Source organism: Trematomus bernacchii, unplaced genomic scaffold (genome assembly GCF_902827165.1).
Source record: "Trematomus bernacchii unplaced genomic scaffold, fTreBer1.1, whole genome shotgun sequence".
Lineage (NCBI taxonomy): Eukaryota > Metazoa > Chordata > Actinopteri > Perciformes > Nototheniidae > Trematomus > Trematomus bernacchii.
Window position 1 is genome coordinate 11,882,746 of NW_022987720.1, and position 6,267 is coordinate 11,889,012.

Genomic DNA, 6,267 nt, shown 5'->3' on the forward strand with positions numbered 1-6,267 from the left:
ACACGTACACACACACACACACAACAAAAACAATATGCAATTCTCCATTGGGCGCTATGGAAATGCCATGAAAACTGTCCTTAGAATCTAATTTAAAAACAACACAAAAAGGAAGCAGGGAGTTAAGTCAGTAGGATATGACAACATACAATAAATAGATCTTTATAAAGGCCATCTTGCACACACACAGGGACAAGAATCGAAGAACGGGACCCCTTAAAAATCCCACTATTAGTGACAAATTTGAGTTTTACACAAATCTTTTCCCCCTCTCTCGAACACTTTTGACTAATCGGAGGCCTCGGGACATCTCGGTGGACCATGGGAGAGGAGCCACACACTCCTGTACTGATAGGGCAAAATTGGATCCAGTGAGAATGCAAAGAAGCTTATCAACCAACACTCCCCGGCAGTGCTCCCCGCAAGAGCATATGTCAACATCATTTATTAGATGTGGCCAGGGACTAAATTATGTATGATCACAAAACGGGAAAAAAGGGGGGGGAAATAGGATCACACGCAGCAGGTGGATAGAACAATATTTGGAGAGAATATGAAATTATTAATAGAGGCCCTTAAGGGAGAATATTTGTTAACATTAACCCAGCGAGTCATTTGTAATGCTTCGACTCTATGATTAATCATATTGGACATTTCAGAGTCACATCCAGTTAAGTGAATGTTTTATTTGCTCCTGTTTTCAGAAGAGCAATGCATATGATCCTATGCTGTATATTTCTGTATTAATATGCGCGGATACAAGGAGAAACTTAAATCAAACACTTCCAAATTACATCCAGTAAATCGTGTCTTTAAATGATGTGGATTTAAAAAAACCTGTTAACTGTATTTCCGTCACTCCTGCCAAACATATACTAAGTAGCTTTAATATTGCCAGATGAGCAATCTCTCAAGCAAAATACTCTTCAGAGATACTATGTAATTGACTCCACATCTAACAGTATGGAACAAATCCCACTAGCAGAGGGAGTTGACAAATTGCATTAAAAACACTCAATTGGGCCAGGATTGGATAGAAGCTCATGTTCCTCCTTATCCCATTAAACATGAAACAGTTTAATCTCTAAAACTTGCTGACATACGAGGAAACGCTTAAGCATGCAGCCTGTATTTGATTTGTGGAGGTACAACAACATGGCCTCTAAACTAAATGTGTAAACTGTGTGCGCTCGTACACAAGAGCAGAATTGACTCAACATGGAAGTAGCATTATTTGAATCAACGTCAATTACAACATCGTTTAATAGCAGTGTAACAGGGAAGCCGTTGACATGCATATCATTTGTTTCAGCCTGCTCAAAGTGGGCAACATTAAAGCGACTCAAACTGTCAAATCATCCAAGTTTCTCCCTCAATGGCTTACCCGATTTGAACATGTTCCGCTTCCTTTCATGACATGTAAACAGGTTTTGACATGGGTCTAGTTAAATGTGTAAGACATGCTGAAAAAAAGGAAAGGGAAATGCCTGTTCAAAAACCCACCAAACCTGTCAACACACAGTACCTGCTTTAAATCTGTTCCCCATTTCAGGCAATCTGTGGGAACCAGGCCTGTGGAGTCTAATCCTGTTTTCATCCGTACCCCCCCAACACCCCCCTCATCTGTATCACACTTTCAATTCCACTTGCTAGTGCCTTTGTGTGATTTTCATTTGATCTCGCTTTTAAAAATTCAAAATCTATTCAAGGTTTTTTAAGTTGGATTCACGCTGTTGCCGTGAAGCCCTATTTATGTTCTAGATTTGGAATTGCAAATCAAGAGTGTGTGATTTAGGGGGAATGAAAGTCCAAAATTCCCTGGCATCACCTTTTATGATTCTGTAGGTTTAAAATGTTAACAAGGGTGATTTGTGCAGTATCAGCCTGTGTGTGTGCGTGTGTGTGTGTGTGTTTGTGTGTGTGTGCCGAGGACTCTTTCTGATTGTGGCAGACAATAAACATGGTAAACACTTATTTACCCAGTCTGGGAGACAGTTGCACAGAAGCACTGTGGTGTTTTGTACTCTATCCCACATCCATGGTGCTTTAAAGCAAGCAAACTGACATTCAATACTGTATACTCTATTATCAGTGCCAATTAACAATACATCTTAATTATAACCTGAAATAGTATTCACACCGTATTATTTTTATTTTTCATGTTTTAAAATAACTTTTATTTGGCTTTGTATAGCTTTTCAACTTTGTATCACGGAGCAAAATTATGCTTTCTGGCATTTGAGGTTCTTTATCATTTATTCCTGTAGAAACACCATCAAACAAAAGACCACATTTAAAGAGGCCCTATTGTGCTTTCAGGGTTTTCCCTTTCCTGTAGTGTGTTACATAGGTTGTGGTCTGCCTGAAACGCCTCCACTGGACCCCTTTGTTTACATCCGCCACATAGTGACATCACTATGTAACACTCTCGCTCCTATTGGCTAGCACTCGAACACATTGCACGTGATAGGTTGACGGGCGGGACATCTCTAAGCGGTTAACCAATCAGAGCAGACTGGACTCTGGTTTCAGACAGAGGGTGAAAAGAGGTGCTGCAGGCAGTATGAGAAAAATAAAGACCTTTTTGAACATTAAAGCATGGAGACATGTCAGAGTAGAGACACTACATACAAATATGAACCTGAAAATGAGCCTAATGGGGCCCCTTTTTTATTTATTCCTATTAGTTATGTTTTTTTTTTTACTTTGCATTTGGGTTTTTTTATGGTTCGTACAGGCATTTTTCCTAATACTTAATTGTGTTATTTGCCTGGTAACTGAGCTCTTCAGGTGTAACGCAGGAAAACGCTTAATTCCGCATCTCTTTGGATGGCACCAAAATAGCCGTTATAAACCACCAGCATTATAGATCCTGCATGACCGTTAGCAAAGGGTTGGAAGTCATTTCATTGTTCTGTACTCATATTCCTGATCATCCCTTTCTCTCAAATCTTAACAAGCTTCAGAAATGAGTGACAGAATTAAAACCAAAACACCAATACAACCAAGAAAAAAAGAAGAAGTTCAGCATCCAATACGGCATGCACTTGAAAAACAAACTTTGAATCTATTGAATTATTTCTTATGAGCGTTTTATGCAAAGAAAATGTAATATTGCTGCAGACTCTCGTCTGCTCTGCAAATAAATTGTTACTTGGATATGACTTTAAAGAGCACCTCATAGAGAAACCGCATTCGATCAATTCATATTCTTGAATCGTGGGCGTTAACATTAAAAAAGATACACTTGGATGTTTTTTAAATGTCAAGGCATAATAAACAACTGACTGTTTTTTATGTGGGTTTCAGCTCAACAGTATATAGCATATCTGAAGCATGAGCTCACTAAGTATATGTGAGCCTTTGATGATCGCTCTTGAAGTCATGTTTGTTGTTGTGGAGTAAGTTCTAACTGATAATCGTATTATGGGGAAACAGTATATCTGCGTATCACAGAATATTACTGCCCTACTTGATGCCCAGTGACGGATTAAGGTGAGCATTATGAACTCAGCCAGAACAAGCCCCACTTCCTGTGATTATCTGACACAAGATGCTGACGGACGCTCGCTGTTGACATTTCTGTTTACATTGGCAGTGAAAAGGACAGCAGCGGCAGAGAATTACAACGCTTACAGGACTTACACGGTTGTATGTTCCTCTTTGTCGCCTGTGTTGTAGGACTTAGCATATCATCGGCAGTTGAATGAGCTGTGGGACTGACCTGACGTGACAGACCAGGATCATACATCAGGGGCTGTTTCCTTGCTGTCATCACAGTTGTGTGGTCAGGCCCGGCACCTGGAACAGCTGAAACATCACAAATGCGAAATGTAAAAGCCCCATTGTAGAGCGGCATGTCAAAAAAGTAGTATGTGTAATGGATAAGGGGTCACAGTGTCGCTGTTTTTTTTATGTTGCGGTGTGATCCTAACATGATTGGTTTCTGTTAGAAGTTATTATTAGAATAACAAAGACCCTACTTACCATAAAATAACAGGTGAGGTTAATGGCAAATGATTTGTTGCATTAAAGCTGTCCGTTTTTACATCTCACTCACTTTTTTTTGGGCGTTAATGGATTTTATTTTACTGAATATTCTCTGAAAGCATACATAATTCTGCCTGAAAGCAAATATATTTTTCATGAATAAAAAGCAATATTAAAACGTAAAAGCCTATGAATTAATAATTCTGTATTACTGAACATGAAAAATGCAAAATAAAAAAAGAAATCCTACCCTCCTGTGTGGTTTCATAATACATTAGACTTCGAAATAGACCTCTACTTATTCATGTATTTGTTAACAGATTTTTACAAACTTTGGCAAGTAAATGATTAACACATTTCAAACAACTTCATGTGGTAGCAAAAATTACATTTTAAAAAGTCAAATCTATTTCTGGTCAACGCTGGTCAAGACTCTGTCCATAAATACATTCATGTTTTAGTTAACCCATGGTAAATGCCAAACATAATTGCAGTCAAATTACACCTCATTACTCCTACCAGTAACATAATACATTTATATTCACACTAAAATAATAAATCCTGCTAAACGCTCAGCAAAGCTGGACATTGTGGTTTACAAAAAATGCAAAATGGCTCATAAATTGCTAATTATTTTCAGCTGCAGATCTGCATGTGAGATTAAGTCGAAAGAAGCTGCAATCCCTGTGTCGATCATTGAAATTAAACCTCTCTTAACAGTGTTTGGACAACAATGGAGGTCAATGGCACAGAGAAATGAGTTTTATAAGGCTGTATGACTTATGTCCCCAAGATCAGTTCACAGATTGTTTTGGTCTTTTTATGTGATTTTAGGACAATAAGAAAAATCGAAATTATCACCAGACATATTCTTTAACCTTTGACCCACTTCCAGTTGCAACACCAGCATCACTTTTACTTCAAATGCCCACTAACGCCAAAGTGATTTGTATAGGTTGCAGCAGGAGGGTCTGTACCAGCAGTTGTAGATGGCATTTCACTTTTCTCACCAAAGCCTTTGCTGTATTTTGATAACGATTACAGAGCCTGTTCCGTAATGCTACTTTCAGCGTTCTGGTGAACTGCTTGTCGCTTGTTGACTTCAAGCTATGGATTGTCATGTTTGTCACTGCTGTAATGGCCAATGAGAGGAAGGAGATTACTTTTTTTATGACAAAAATATACCTCAACTTTATTATAACATGAGACATACTGTTCTATTCCCTTTAGTTTCATGACTTTTATCCAAAAATTATTTTGTTGTGCTTTCTTTTTATTACTTACTGTATGGTAGGGCTGTGCGATTATGGCAAAAATCCTAATCACGATTATTTTGGTCAATAATTGATATCACGATTATTAAAAACGATTATCCATTTACTTTGAAAACATCCATTTATTGAAACAAAAATGTGAACAGTATGTTTTTAACAATTGATTACCCTGAACTTTAAGTATAATTCAACTGAAAAACCAGAAAAAACAAAACAAAAAAATTATAATAATTACATTTTTTTTTTTTTAATAAAAATAATAATCGTTTTATTTTGATTACGTTGTTTTCGTAATCGTTGCAAGCCAAAATCGTAATCGAGATTAAAATACGATTAATTGCACAGCCCTACAATACTTGGACTTTTTTATCAAAACATTTTATGACATACTTACTATTCTTTTTTTAAATACATTTTAACAACATACTATGACTTTTGTATTACTATTATAAAACATTATTGCAGTGCTCGTTCAGGATATGGCCTATTGGAGCATTTGCCTGTTCGTTACAGTTCAAATTTTGACTGCAGTCATTGTAAAGGCCCGCTGCTCAGCTTGCAGCTCAAGCACTGTTTGCTTATTAATATTGAACCAAATTTGACAGTGCATTCCCTTGGGTTCCCAACAATACACCTGCAAAAGATATGGTGAACAGTTCCTGAGATATTCAATATTCCTTGCTTTAAAATCACTCAGATACTGTCATAAACGTGCAATGCATTTATAGATATATAAAATACCTGCAGAGATACTTTATAATATACAAATACATATGGTGTTGAATACAGTGTATGTTCAGTGTAGTCTGTCACCCGGCTATAGATACAGTAATGACTGTGGCACCGTCTTCTCCCATGACATTTGGAGGTTAATTTGCACCAGTTTCATGGTCATTTATCGATGGAGGGTTCTGAAATGAGCATTCTCCACGCTTTTTATTGACAGAAGTGTTTAATAACCCATCAAATCAAGCAGGATGGTCAGCCAGGATGTGCAGAAGAA